Below are 15,805 nucleotides of genomic sequence, written 5' to 3'. Positions count from 1 at the left end.
TCACCCACCCACACACACACACACACACACACACACAAGCAAGATAACAAAAAATGTCTTGAGGGTGAGTTTCTTTCTATCGTGGTGAAACTATTAATGCCATCTGGTATTGACGACAGCTGAGAAATTGCATTTCTTTTTTTTTTGTAAGTATATTTTTGGGGCCTTTTTGCCTTTATTCATAGGACAGTGAAGAGTGAGACAGGAAACAAGTGGGGGAGAGAGATAGGGTGAGATCGGGAAATGACCGCAGGTCGGACTCGAACCTGGGTCCCCGTGGGCACTCGGACCCGTTCATGGCATGAGCGCTGTAGCCTGTTGCGCCACTGCGCCACCCAAGAAATTGCAGTTCTGTGTATCCGCTCATTAATGGCGTTTCTCCCAGCATATGATATTTTTCAGCTCAAGGAGGCCAGGGTCAGAATTGACTTCACTTTCTCACCATGTGCAGAAAAGGAAAAGCCCTGTCTCTCACTCACTCACCCACACATATTCGTTGATGATAACAGTAAAGAATTGAAGGTCCTGAGAGAAGATGCTTTGACTGCTACTTTGTCTTGGGGGTGGGGGGTAGTATTCATTTCCTGCTGCCCCAGTAAGCAGTTCCTCTCACATGCTACTGTAGCTCATATCAGTCATGTGAGACTGGACTAGTATTTGATAAGGAAGCAACATTGAAGAGGGGTGTGTGTGTCTGTGTGTGTGAGAGAGAGAGTGAGAGAGAGAGAGAGAGATTGAGAGTGTGTGTGTGAGAGAGAGAGAGTATGTGCGTATGTCTGAGAATATTTGTGAGTTTAATATTTGCTTGGAGCCCTGTTTGGTGAGAGGACAAGTGCTGTAGTCCTGACTGGCTGGCATGTGAAGTAGGGATGGGCAGGGCAGGGTTGGGATGTGCTGCTGGGCCTGCGGTCTGCTGCTGCTGCTGCTGCTGCTGCTGCTGCTGGAGGCTCTGTGGTTTGGACTCCTGGGCCGCCCTCTGCACCGAACGACTTGTCAAGCCACAGAACACACAGACCCATGCTGTGGGTTTATGTGGCGAAAACGACCAGGGTGTCACGTTGGGCCTGATGGTGTCTGGGTAAATTTCACGGTTTATCTTCCAATTTGGTGCACAACACTGCCGGTTCTGTGCTATGAATTGGTATTGTAGAGGTACAGGTGCACTATGGCAACAGCAGCTGAACACTCCACAAGTATCACAGCGACTAACCGAGCGCCTACAGGCCTATTATAGAAAACGTTTGATGGAACAATTTGAAATACATTTTTGTTTATGCACATTTATGACCAGTCAGTGTTCTCGAAGAGTTCCCATAGACAGACAGAAATGCTTCCCTAGGCTTTGTTATTTCTCATCTTACACCGTTTCAACCTGTTTATGAATTAGGGCTAGGTGTTATCAGGATGTAAGATTAATATATGTGTTCAAGTTTTAGTTTTTTGAGCAATGTTATAATTGTCAAATCTCAAAAATAGCATAAGTGTGACTCTGCCGTCATTCAAACACCACCTGCACTTCTGTGGAACTGCATTAAAGTTATGACACCAGAGGACTGCTTCCTCATACACAATTCCAGGCCTCTATAGGTTTGGTAAGTCCCATTATTTAGCCTGTACAGTCTGACTGTTGCTTGGCACATTTCTCGGTGGAGGGTTGCCACACCGATATTGAATCATACTTATGACACCAAACTGCCTCTGTGATGTAGGTTCACATTTTTTTTATTATTTTTCTTCATTAACTACTGTTCAACACAATAAAGGTTCAGATGTTGAAATCCTAAAAATATCTGGTCGATCTAATCTACTACAGTGGCAAGTGTGTCTTCAGCAGTGGTTAATATGCGGAAGGTGCCACAGAGATTCAGCAGGTTGCATTAAAGAGTTGTTGTGCAGTTATTGTCCTGTTTCAGCCAGCATTTGCATCGGCTTGAAACCTGATCCCCCCCTCTGGCTCGATGGTGTGAGAGGCACAGAGAGAGAGCAGCAGAAGCAGCAGCAGCAGCAGCAGCAGCCGCAGCAGCAGCAGCAGTAATCACAGGTTTTCGGGATATGTTTTGTAAACAAAAGCTCCAGGACCCGGTTTTGTTTTATATCAGGACCTTATGAAGGCATTTCCTCTGCCTTTATTCCCTAACGGAAAATGTAGGTCTTCCAAGATCGGCCTCATTAGCCTGTTTTTACTAGTGCTGAAGCTAAACACTAGCACATTGGGCTAGTTCATTAGCTCAACGGGCCTGTGGTGATGCACTTGTTAAGCTGGGCCTATTAGATTAAGCTTAACCTTTTGCAGCTATGCATCACAACATCCACTTACCAACCAGTCAGCTGCTCTTTGATCACTCTTAGTCTTTCTACTTTCTTTCCCTTGAGCAAGAGATCAAGGAGGGAATTGTCTACACCAAATACGAGTAGATTTGCAGTGACATGATTGGTGGTTACACAGATCCTGTATGTGCTAACTATACATTGCATTAGGCCTGGGTGAGACAAAAAAAAAATTTTTCATGTCAATGGTAGAGACCAATTATTTATTTTTAAACATATATTTTTATGAAGTTCACCATCCTAAATTATGAAGATGAGGCCTAGATAATGGCACAATTTTGCATTTGGACAATTGCTTATAACTTCACTAAAGCATAGGGTTGCAGTCACTCACATCAGTGTTTGGAATTGTTTAGCTACTTCATGCATGACCATACAAAGTTTTGTAAAAACTTGTGAAGTCAGTGGCATTATACAGCTCTTGATAAATGAGTAAATTGTGTTTTTTCCAACTGTGTACTTTCCATTTTGTCAAACTTAAAAAAAAAAAAAAATGCTTTGTTGGCAAACTGGCCTGCGATTGCTGTTTTGTTTGTTTTTTTAAAATGATATTTTCTTTGCATTTACATTTGAGTCACAGTCAGTGCGGTATTATGGTACACACACACACACACACACACATTGTTGTATGACGTGGAGGGTGCAACTGAGCGATACAGCTGATGGCCTGAATGATTGGCTGTTGCAGGTCATGTGTTGCAATCGATGGTTTCTGGTCTGACTTGGCGTTTGTTCCTACAAGCAAACCTCACCTTTGTGTTTTTTTTCCCGATGGAAAAACACTGAATGGGCTGCTCAACCTGTGTACAGTATATTGAATGAAAATGTCTTAAGCTTATTGTTATCAACATAAACTTCACTGCAGTCCCGTTTTAAGAGGTTGCTTTATTGCCCAGCCCTACACAGCACCTGAAGTTCCACTCTGATTTTAGGAGGCCTTACAGCCAATCCTTCCTCAGTCCCTTTGCCGTGAACTGTGCGCCGGTTGTTGTGGCCAGGAAAAAGTGTGCGGGCCAGCAGGGGTCCTCTGCACAGTAGCGAGAGGGCCTCTATTGGCCTCGCGACCAAGACAACCTCATGTAGCTCTCCCCCGTGGATCACAGAGTTCAGATAGTATTATTAGTAGTTCTTTTGCGGAAATGTCGTGCTCCGTCTGAAGATTCACAAGTACGCATGAGTGAGCGGAGAGGGAAGAGGGGGGGGGGTGGGGGGGGGGGGGGGCGACCAAGAGATAACGGTGGCCGTCTGGCATCAGGCCGCGTCGGTAAGCGAGACGAGAAGAAAGCCTCGCGGGGCCCTTGTCAGAAGCGTTTGTGAGCATAGAATATGCTGCATCAGCAGCTAAACTCCCTTTCTTTCTTTTTTTTTTATGGTGGGGTGGAAGCGGGGGTGAATTTGCAAGTTTCCATCAGTCACAGTCAGCGCCGTTTTTCATTTCATTTTTTTGGCTCGCTGCGGGACGTGGCGGTGCTCCTTTTCTCCAAGTAGATCTCCGAAGTTTCCACCACGTGTAGAGCTTTTGTGAAAACAGCATCAGCATTGTCCAAACTCCTACTCTGCAGATTGAAAGGGAAGACCACTCTGCTCCTATTATTATTATTATTATTATTATTATTATTATTATTATTATTATTATTCAGTCCGAGCCCTCCAATCCAACTGAGCCCAACTTTCGGAAGAGCATCGTTTTAGACAACAAAAAAAAGCCATGCAGATTGAGCAGGTGAAGGGTCCTGGAGAGTACGTTTGCTGGCGTAGTTTGTGTGAAACAGAGGGAGTGCGCTGCGCATGCATGTTTGTACATGCACGCATATTTTGCGAGCGAGATTGTGTGTTAATGTACAGCCGCGCTGGACTGCATATTGAGTCATGCAGAATGAACTGGGGTAAACCCCTGGCCCACTTTCAAGTCCTTGTTTGGTTGTTTTTTTCGGCGTCGCTCTGAGTCCGTGTGCTCGCCGCTCCGCAGCTCTCAGAGCTCAGCGGTGGGTCCCGGGCTTCTGTGCGAGCCTGCAGCCCAGCCATGAATGAACCGGAGCCTCCCCCAGCGGGTTTGCGCTTTACACACTCGCATTATAAAATGATCTTCATTACCCACTCTCATGGGAGATTAGAAGCGTCAGCTGAAAGGAGGTTTGAGGGAGGGGGTTTGGGGGGGGGGGGGGGGGGGAGGGGGGGTGAAGGGTTGAGAGAGAGCGGCTTGAGTCAGAGTTATTGAATGATGACAGAGAAAGACAGAGAGAGAGAGAGAGAGAGCAAATGAACTGAATGAAAGAAAGGAGAAGACATGAGGGAGACTGGTTGGGGAAAGAGTGGGTAAGAATGTGGGTGTGACCAGTTTCAGGGTGGGCATTTGCAGAGTGAACTTAATCAGGCTACATTGATTTCTCTCATCAGAATTCATCTCTCTGTCTTGTGTCTTTCCCTTGCGTCCACCCCTCCATTCACCCCCCTCCCATTCATTCATCCGTTCATTTGTTTTCATCCCCTGTTTTTTCTTTCTTTTTTTTCTTTTGTTTTTCTCTAGTCGGTTTCATCCAATTAATTCTCTTCAGTGAACGGAACTGGGCCTAACATATGCCATCATCATAAGACCTCACACAACCACAAGCATTCAGCATCAGGAAGGGACTGAGCTCTGGTGTCGAAGCCACATTGTAGACCGTTTAGGAGTCGGGCTCCACAAATAATCAATTGTATTGAGCTATTCGCAAAGGCTGCAATTAGGCTTGCAACTCTGCCCCATTGGTTAATCTTGTCACATCTAGGATTGCTATATTCATGTCACCCTCCTTGTGTGACAAACAGTGAAGCTCACCTAACTGGAGTGCTGTGAGCTTCACTCTCTGTCACACACACACAAGTTAATGCGCAAACACACAAACACATGAGCGTGTTTGTGTGTGACAGACAGTGAAGCTAACCTACCTAAAGTGCTGTGCTTTACATGCATTAGACATGCACACTAATCAGAAGTGCAAGTAAAATTTGAAATGTCTGTCAGAAAAATTGCAATTAGATATTTTTTTCCCAAATCATGCAACTCTAGTTTGGCGCAGGGAAATACTTTTCAGAGATTTAATTAAAAAAAAAAAAGAGAGAGAGAGAGAGAGATATTTTTCAACTTGTGGTTGCGTGCTTGTCAGTCGTGTGTGTTTGTTTGTGTGTGTGTGTGTGTGTGTTTGTGTGTGTTGGACTGTTTTAGCGTCAGATAAGGACCTTTGGGAGGGTTCTTGTTTGAGCTCTTTTGTCAAAGTCCAAATTTAAACCCCCTGGACGTCACACTTGTGGCCTCATCCGGCGCAGACACTCAGGGCCGCCAGCGGCAGAGCTGTTTCAGTGGTTCACACGGCGACACGCAGCCAGGCCCAAGGCTCGCATGTGATCAGTGTATGTTATGTGTGTATGTGTCAGTGTTCTAATGGATGGGGGGGGGGGGTGACCATTGTTTCCTGCTGCTAGGTAACTGGTAGTAACACTGCTCTGTTCACACTGGTTGGGCACGCACAGATCGTTCCCAACGGAAGGATAGGTCACTATTTGAGGACAGGGGGTGGGTGGGGTGGGAAGCAGGAGGTGTGTGTGTGTGTGTGTGTCGGTGTCAGTGGAGGGATGCTTGGCTTTCTGACCCCCTCAGGCCCTCGCATAGCTCCGGCACTAGAGGAAACTCTGCTTCCAATTCAAGCTCAGCGGGAACAATGGCTCCTGCCAAACTTCACAGGACGGCCATCTCCGATTGTTTCCCGGAATTGTGCGACAGCTTCCTTCTCGCGGCTGATGAATGAGCCCTCGGGGAGCGATCCGAGGACCCCCGCGCAGCGACCGCACCTCCTGACATCGAGCCAGCACACTTGCCGAGCCGTGCTCACACCAACCCCACAGCGCCCCCCCCCCCCCCCCAGCACACACACACACATACTCATGCCTCTTCCTCGACAGGAACACTGTCAGATGGAGAAGCGGCCACCGGAGGACTCCAGAAAGAAGCATAAACATGCACAGACGCCCAAACAATGCCAGCGTGCGTCGCCCCCCCTTGCCCCAGCGTTCCGCCACCCTGAACCGGATGCGTTTGTTTTCACACGCTCTTTAAAAGGGACAGCGGACCCCTTATGAACTGGGGAAGTTGGATCATTAGGTCCAGGATGGGCAGTGTTCTCTTGCTCTGTTGCTTTCTCCCCCCCCCCCCCCAGCCATTTTGTTTACACAATCCTTTCCTGCACATTACCATCAATCAATAATGCTTTAACACAATCAGTGCTATCAGTAGTACCATTATCATTGTGTGTTGCACATTGATGCATTGAGTGATTAATAGTGTATAGGTCCGCTTGCTTATCAATTACCATCCAATGGCTTTTTTTGAAAGTGAAATTGCAGTGATAGAAAAATAAATGGCCTGTCTAGCTTCTGTGAAACAGCCAATAATGACCGTGCAGTCTATTTAGCTGGAGTCGAGGTTTGTTTGAACCCCCATCAATGCCAAGTCAATGGTAAAAGCTATGGGTAAAAGCTAGGCACTGTAAGTTGCCCATAGGTAACCCATAGTTTGTTCACTCCACATAGCCTGCTGCGTGCCATATAAAGCACCACTACCAGTGTCTCAGAGATGTCTGTTTGGCGTATCTATCCATTGTGCTGTTAAAGGTGAACTATGCAAGTTTTTTTTTATAGCTTAATTGGCCTCAACTAATCAGCTTCAGAATCATTGGAATGGTTATTTGACTTATTTCGGGTTGAATGACGGCTGTCTGGCTTCCCCCTCGCTAGCACCTCTGAGCGGAAAAACCAGGGGACTGGGTGGACCAATTTGGTATTAAGCAAATTATGGAGCATTTCTGTCCTCAGCCATAGTCTCTGTCCTCCAGTGGCAGTGCTTAGACTGGCTGCCTGGCTGCCTCCGCTGCTGTTGCTGCTGCTATTGCTGCTGGTGCTGGTGCAGCCGTGTTGCTGACTTCATGGCTCTGGCAGACCGGCTCACAGGAGCAGGGAGTGTAAGCTGCTCTCGGCCGCTCGCTGCTCTGTCCCTGCCCTGCCTCTGGAATCCCAGACATGCAAGGCATTCATTAAACCTCAGCAGACAAGCATTTCTTCACTGCCTTAAACTCTGTTGCCCCCCCACCCCCAACACACACACACACACAAACAAACATGCACTCTTTGACGCACACACACGCTCACACTCTCTCTCTCTCTCTCTCTCTCTCTCTCTCTCTCTCTCTCTCTCTCTCTCTCTCTCTCACACACATGGACACTCTGTCCCTCTGTCTTTCAAGCTGTCTCTCTGTCACGCCCAAAACTGTTACACAGAAGTGTAATTCAAACTGTTTGATGGCTACTGAAACAAAAAAAATGAATTCATGGTTCATTCTGAGGAAACGAAGCGACTGTGGCAGGTGGAGTGACTGGATGAGGCGGGGTGGTGTGTGTCAAAGTTCCCTAGTCGGGAGTGCGGAGTGTGAGTGTATGTACGTTTCTTAGGAGGATGTTGCTGCTGTTATCTCTCCTGTGTTCTGTGAGGAATTTGACCCACTGTTGACCCAGAGAGTTTTTGGGGTGTGAACGCCATCAAAGCCTACAGCTCTTACAACAACGAACCTAAACAAAATGCATCCTCATATCCCACTTCAAGCACTAGCTTACTGCTACAGTACTACAGTTACTTTCTCAACAGACACGGTGGTCTTCTGTTTGTACTGTTAAATAGTTTTCAATTTTGTAAAACATTTTAAAATGTGTTTTTTTTTTTTTGTTATGTAATGCCGTCAAAACATTAGTCAGAGAGGGACAAACAGGAAGCGTGCGTGGAGAGAGTGTTTTGAAGGACAGCAGTGGGGAGGTGGGGGACAGAGAGAGCTGTTTATGTTTTTCATAATGGGGAAATTGGGGACTGGGCGTGCGTCACTGGTGCGTCAGGTTGACCCCCACTCATGCGTCAAGTTGACCCTCGCTCATTCTCTCTTCCTTCATGAAGACTAGTGAGCGCTGCGCATCCGCCTCAGAAATGGCAAAAGTGTGTGTGTGTGTGTGCGTGCATTGTGTGATGAAGAATATGGAGAGTAAATTGGATATCCAGTAATTTACGAAGGGTGCGCTTCTACCTTTTTAAAAGGGGAGGGAGTGGTGTGTGTGGGGGGGGGGGGGCGTGGGGGACAATAACAACAACACGATGAGTCACGGCGCTGTTTGTGTTTTGGCTTCATTATGGCTGGCTGGCTGGCTAATGAAAGTGTTTACCGAGGCTGCAGGCACCGGGATCGGCTCGTCCTCGCTCCCTCTGCGTCAGGGGCAGGCCACGTGCTGTTGCCAGGGAAATGAGCAGAGAAGCTCACCCCGGTTAGAGTACTACACGACCCCCCCCCCCCCCCCCCCCTTCCATCCCTACCATCACCCTCAGAACCTCTCCGCAACAGCAATAAAAGTGAATTCTTGTTAGTTGAATCGATCATTAGTAGTTCCTCAAGCTTTGGCCTTGTGTATCATAAGCAAGGTGCTGCAGTGGCCTTGTCAGTCAAGCAAACGCACAATATCATTCAGCAAGGGGTTGGGAAATGAGTGGGTGATAGTTTCATACAGTCAGAATCCTCACTGTGGTGAAGTGGGTTATACCCACTACAAACCCACTACCTCTACACTGCCTAGTATACAAGTCATGGCCTTGTATACTAGGCAGTGTAGAGGTAGTGGGTTTGTAGTTATCCCTCTTTATTGTCATCTCAGTGGCATACTTTATTCATTGCAGCAAACCTCCATTTTTGTCTGCTCTGTATGAGTTTATCTAACATTGTCTGTCAAACTGTTTGTCTGTTGATTTTATAAGCAGAGAGAGTGAACAGCGAGGGCTGTGAAACTGTTCCTAAGTTGAGCGAATTAGTGAAATGATTGACGGAAAACAAAGGATTGAATGAAAACGTTTAATTGAATTTCCACTACGGTGGAAGGTATGAAGGTAAGATGGCAGGATATCCATCCAGTCATGTAAACATGCACACTGAGATGATTTAAGAGGCTATTTTGGAATGCAGAAGCAGTCGTGCCAATACCTATAATAGCAGTAAAAGGGGAACTTGCTTCGGATTCATCAAGTCATAAGAGCACAGGATGACCCAAGTTCAAATCCGACCCGCAGGCACCTCCTGGTTCTCCGGCTCGTTTCCTGCCCCTCTTCACTGTCCAGTCTGAGTACGGGCAGAACCCCTGAAAAGAACACATGAGGGGACACTGTGGTGCAACAGGCTATGTCATGTAGGGCTCCAATTGCCCACGGGGACTCGTGTATCTAATCCAACCTACAGTCATATACCGATCCCACCCCATCTCTCTCTCTCTCTCTCTCTCTCTCTCTCCCTCTCTCTCCCCCTCTCTCTCTTTCTTTCGCTCTCTCTCTCCCCCACTCACTTCCGGACACTTCAATGTCTTATCGAAACAAAGGCAAAAAGCCCCAAAATATATATTTTAAAAAAGAGCACACAAAGAGCAGTCATGCAGTCACTTTGTGCTGTTCACCTGTTCCATTCTTTAAATCATATTGTAATATATATATATATTAGTCCCCAGCCCTAATATCCACATGGCCCACCTCTTTCTACACTTCCTAAGCAGTTCACGTATAGACTTGGCCTCCTCATAGTCAATGCGATGACAAGGTCCTGATGATCAGGTGACGAGGAACTCTGAAGTCATGCACACTTTCTCACCATTACATGCACAAATTCAGCTCCCTCCTTCCCTTGCGTCCCACCCATGAGTTACCTGCATGTGTTCTTCTTACACATTTATTCCTTGGATCTATGACTTTGCACTCCTGACGGCACATGCAGTGAGTTAAGAGGCCGGCTGACGCACATGCTATAAGCAGTGAGCAAAGCGTCTGACCTCTTCCTTCATGTAAAGTAAAGGAAACGCCTGCCTGAAAGTTAGTGCTGTTCGGAATGTACTGAATGTACTAAAGGAGATGAGGTAATCCTTTTGTGGCTAGAGTACATTGACCCTTCCTGTCTGAGACGGAAGTAGCCTGACTGAACGATGCTGTCCCATGTCTGATTCTCTGACATCCCCTCTCAGTGCGTATTTACAAAAAAAAAGAGCGAGATAGAGAGAGAGAGGCAAACTCATCCCGAGGCGGTGTTGAGAAGGAGTGGGAACCAAACAAGCGCTCTGCTGTTCCGAGGTTGTAAACTGTAATCGTTGTTTTTCTAACTCATTTTACAACTTTGTAAAAAAAAAAAAGAAATCATCTTTTGATCATCGGAACGGGGAGAAGAACCATTGGCAGCGGCTCCTGTACTCTCATATGCAACTTGCCAGCTCTCGTTAGTTTTTTTTTTCCCTCTCCTCTCCTCCTTTTATTTATAAGCGACGGCACACTGCCCCGTCACGCGCATGGAATTTAAATTGCCAACCAGCGCTCCACCACATTCCATTTGGCATTCGCAAAAGGTCTTGGAGTTGTGTTATCTTATGAGCGAGGGACTGAACATAGCTTCATAGAGGGGTCTCTCTCGCGCCAGAGCCCGCAAGAGGCACAAATCTTGAAAATGTACGCAGCCAGTTGAGGTATTGAGGATTGTAGGGTTACTCGAAAGACCGCTACTGACCCTCTGGTGTTTTCCTCCCTTTAAATAATGCTTAGATAATAATTCCAAGTTTAGTTTCTGACTTTTTTTTAAACATGAGTTCACATGGGATCAATTCATGGCACCTGGAGGTCAGTTTTTATCCTAAGACACAATAATTCAGATGAATGATCAAATCGATTATGTTGTCTCATCAGGTATTTTCTGCAGGCATTCCATGTTGGGATGACTATGGTTTCCTGTTGTGGGGCTTGTTGGGAGATGAGAGGGTGGTTGTATGGCAGAAAGAATTAATCTCTCTCTAATTGTCCTCCGCTGCACCTTGTTTAGCTTATGCGCCCAGCATTCAAGCACTGTCTTTTGTTACTTCTCTTTTTGATCGCTGTGTGAACTTCTGTATTAAGATGAGAAGGCTCTTGAGTTTTCTGTCTCCATTCTTCCCATTTGGCTTCATGGCATCTTTGCACTTTGCAGCATGTGAATGAGTCACTTCCGCAGAATGAAGACCTTGAAGTAAACCATGGTGCCACAAGAAAGCTGGAAGAAAGCGCAACACGCCACAAAACACACCAACACAAAACACAATAACTTCAAATCACAACACTTTCCCTCCCTCTCTCTCTCTCTCTCTCTCTCTCTCTCTCTCTGATGAATGGCAATCATGCCTGTATTGATGAAAGCCTGTTAGCTTGGGGGACAGGAATGTCATTCACTCGGCGCGGCGGTTTCGCATATAAGCTCATGCATCTCTGACAAATGAGGCTGTATTCACAGGCCAGAGCTGCACTAATTGACCCTGAATGAACCTGAAAGAGCATTTTCACGCTTCTGTACTCGGGAGGCCATTCCGGAGGTCCTGCGGGGTAGGGATGGATACACCACCTGGCCCCTGAAGCAAGTGCACGTTTGAAGGAAAACGCATGTCTCCCACACTTGCACCTCCACCTCCCCTTATCCATTCCAACTTCCCTTCAACCTGCGACCAGCAACACAACAGCCCCACTGGCTGCGGAATGCGAGCTGGCTGGTCAGTGGGTGATCGTGCCCTTAGCGGGGTCATTCGAGGCTGCCAACCTTCAAAAAAAAGAGAGAGCTTGTGGCGAGGGCACAAGCGAGGACGAGTGCGTTTTAACCCACTCCATGAGAAGAGCCCATTGTTGTTTCTGTCCTCGCTCACATGACCCAGGGGCCTGACACCGGTGGGAGAGATGCAGCCCAAACGGCCCCCGTGCTTCCCTCTGCCCCTCGCTCCTCCTCCTCCTCCTCCTCGGTCCCACCCTCACCCTCTCGGCCTCCATCACAGGCCTTGCGCTGTTCCACTGCCACTGATATCATGCATTAGAATGCACCTAGTGTGGCAGATGGCTGATTGTTCTGCAGCTCTTCTGATGGTCTTGTTTACGTTATGATTTAGAACCGTATAGTCTTTTTCTGACCGATATTGCGATTTTATTGGCGGTATACTTTTTGAAAATCAGATTTCGCCTTTTTGGGCCACTTCTGGTTGATGTGCATACAGTACATACTCACTCCAGTTACATGAGTTTCACTGTCTGTCACACAAGGAGAAATGATTAATTGCAAACGGTGCAATTACGTAATTGCATGGACTTGAATAGCAATTTCTAAAAAAAAAACACATGTGAAGGCATGTTGCAAAATCAAGTGTGGAGGCTTTGTGAAGGAAAATGCTCCCAGGCAGTAGCAGGTGTTTTAATTTATTTTTTGTCATGTCATGTCATGTCTTTTTCACAGTCTTAGACCGTCCCTTCCTATGTACCATACACATGTAATCTTGAGAAAATATGCCTTAAAAACTCTCATAAAGTCTTAAGCACTGCATTTCCTTTTTTCCCCATGACCTGTGTTGGGAGTAACCTGTTACAAGTTCAGACTATTAGATTACTGTAGTTTAATTGCTGTACTCAGTTTATCTGTTACCGTTTAAAATAAGCTCCTCCTCATGAATGTGTCTTTACTGGCATTTTTCTGATGCTTTTTAGGGTTAGATCAATGCATTTGAATAAAAACCTGTCCTGCCATCAACTTGTCTGCAGCAGGTTGTTATGAACATTAGTCTAGTTGTTAAGAAAGCAGTAGTGAATTCTACAAGTGTGGCATGAATTCAGGCATAGTCTAAATGTTTTTCCCTCAAGTGGAAATGCTCGGTTATGGTAAAAAATCATCAATAAATTGTTTTGGTCAATATTGACATCATAATTTTTAGCATAGTTAGGCTACTCATTGACTCTTGGGAACATCATGCATGTTGTTTTGTTATTCCTCCTTGGACCCCTTGAAACCAAAGTGTTGACCAAAGGTTCTCTTTCCGTTACCCTGGCTTGAGATGAACTAAGCATTCAACAGCCTGGCTGGCTGAGCACTGATTTGGGGCTTTTGGGAAAAGTACTCCACTGCAGAAGGATGTGCAGGATTTATAACTTATAAGACAAACTGAGGGTATCACTGCAAAATGAGTGCAATCTTATCCCTTTATCTTAATTTGTTGGAATTCATAATTGAAAATAAAACTTGATTAATCCCCAGTCTTGTGTCGTTATGTGAAGGCAATTATAACATTAATTTGAAGTGCCTTTCCAAATTTCCAAACCTAATTATGGTGAAGATGTTGCAGCTGTCCAACCAGCATCCAACAATTGTATGTGGTGTTGAACCAGTAATATGCCAAATGTATTTTTATGTGTTGATTTGCGTCACGTTTACAGTTAATGACAAAAGGGAACCAGTAATATACCCAATGTATTTTGTGTGTGTGTTCATTTGCGTCACGTTTACAGTTGGCAAATAAGAAATGACAACAGTGATTGATTTCTCCAGATTCTAGCGATGTGCAAGGTTGCACAATCTCCTTCCATTTGGAAATAATAGAGAGTAGATCTGGGCTGGATTTATCTCCATACCCGTTTGTGTTTGTGCATGTTGTGTGTATGTGTTTGAGCCTAATTTGGGAGCATGGACAAGATGCCCAGGAAATGCACACACACAAAAATACCCACAAATACAGACACACACACACAGAGCAACAGTGAGGACTGTGGCGTGGTGTGATCAGTATTGGCCATCGCTTACGGCAGCGCATGCTCCTCCAAGGCTTGAGGGGAGGGGAGGGGAGGGGAGGGGAGGGGAGGGGACCTGAGGCAGATTCCCCCGCTCTGTGCCACACTCACTCCGTAGCCTTGTTTCCATATCTGCTGCTGGAATGTAGTGTGCATTCGGGCCCAGCTCGGAGAGGAGGAGGAGCGTCTGTCTGCACACTCTTCGCAGTGGGCTCTGTTGCCTATGCGCGCCATAACTCTTTCTCTTCTTCCTCCCTTTCTCCCCTCCCTCCTTCTAGCTCTCGCTCTGTCTCTCTCACACTCTCTCTCTCTCTCTCTCTCACACACTCTCGGTCTCTGTCTCTCTCTCTAGCTCTCTTACTCTGTCTCTCTCCCACTCTCTCTCTCACACTCTCTGTCTCTGTCTCTCTCTCTAGCTCTCTCGCTCTGTCTCTCTCACACACTCTCTCTCTCACACTCTCGGTCTCTGTCTCTCTCTCTGTAGCGCTGACTCTCACCCTCACCCGATTGGTCTCTTCTTTCCAGCTCTGTGACACACAAAGGGTTAAGGCCGAGCTTCTCCCCTTCAGAGCTGGGAGAGGCCATTGAATGGCTACCTTCTGCAGCCAGCAAACACATTGGTTAAGGTTGAGGGTGGATCAGGGGCTGCCGCTGTGCTCCGGACTGGAGTCTCTCCTCCGGGATCAGGAGTCACATGCGCAAGTGCGCATGAGTGTGGAGTCTATGAGTGTGTGTGTGTGTGTGTGTGTGTGTGTGTGTGTGTGTGTGTGTGTGTGTGTGTGTGTGTGTGTGTGTGTGTGTGTGTGTGTGTGTGTGTGTGTGTGTGTGTGTGTGTGTGTGTGTGTGTGTGTGTGTGTGTGTGTGTGTGTGTGTGTGTGTGTGTGTGTGTGTGTGTGTGTGTGTGTGTGTGTGCGTGTACAGGATTGCCATGTTCTATGCCTCACACCTAAAGCAATATCATGCGCACACACAAGATAAAACATTGCCTTGTTTAGATGTGAGTGTGTGTGTGTGTGTGTGTGTGTGTGTGTGTGTGTGTGTGTGTGTGTGTGTGTGTGTGTGTGTGTGTGTGTGTGTGTGTGTGTGTGTGTGTGTGTGTGTGTGTGTGTGTGTGTGTGTGTGTGTGTGTGTGTGTGTGTGTGTGTGTGTGTGTGCGTGTACAGGATTGCCATGTTCTATGCCTCACACCTAAAGCAATATCATGCGCACACACAAGATAAAACATTGCCTTGTTTAGATGTGAGTGTGTGTGTGTGTGTCTCCATTTTGTTCAGGTGGAATTTCTTCGATCCCTCAATGAGGGGCCCCACCTCCCCCTTTCACCTCTTGCTTGCTTGCATTGCCTGAGGCAGTTACAAACACAAATGCAAGCACACACACACACATACACACACACACACACACACACACACACACACACACACACACACACACACACACACACACACATACACACACACACACACACACACACACACACACACACACAGCCCCATGTAAAGGCAAGTGGGTGGTGAGCTGGCTACAGCCTGTCAGATCAGATGAGGGGACGAACACAGGGAGACGGGGTGTTAGGCTGTGTGGCCTGACCTCACAGCACTACCTCTGAGCTTTTGGGGGAATTACTGGCAATTAACACATGCTCACCCGTTGCACAACGTAGAAAGCACCATCTTTTTTTTTTGCCTTGACACTCCCAATATCCATCAGCAGTGGGAGGCCACCGCAAATTCACCTCCTGTTTTAATGAATGGTCAAGAAGCGCCATAGTGAATTTGAAGAAAATGAACCCGCACAGGAAAAAGTGTAGGAAGTAGCATCTCA

General features: G+C 46.7%; 1 protein-coding gene across 1 annotated transcript in view; it reads left to right on the top strand.

The window, feature by feature from the left end:
• insra (insulin receptor a) overlaps positions 1-15,805 on the top strand; it is a 51,831-nt gene that overhangs the window by 8,928 nt on the left and 27,098 nt on the right. The window lies entirely within an intron of this gene.

The sequence above is a fragment of the Sardina pilchardus genome, chromosome 2 (genome assembly GCF_963854185.1).
Source record: "Sardina pilchardus chromosome 2, fSarPil1.1, whole genome shotgun sequence".
NCBI lineage: Eukaryota > Metazoa > Chordata > Actinopteri > Clupeiformes > Clupeidae > Sardina > Sardina pilchardus.
This window is presented reverse-complemented; position numbering and strand designations above follow the sequence as displayed.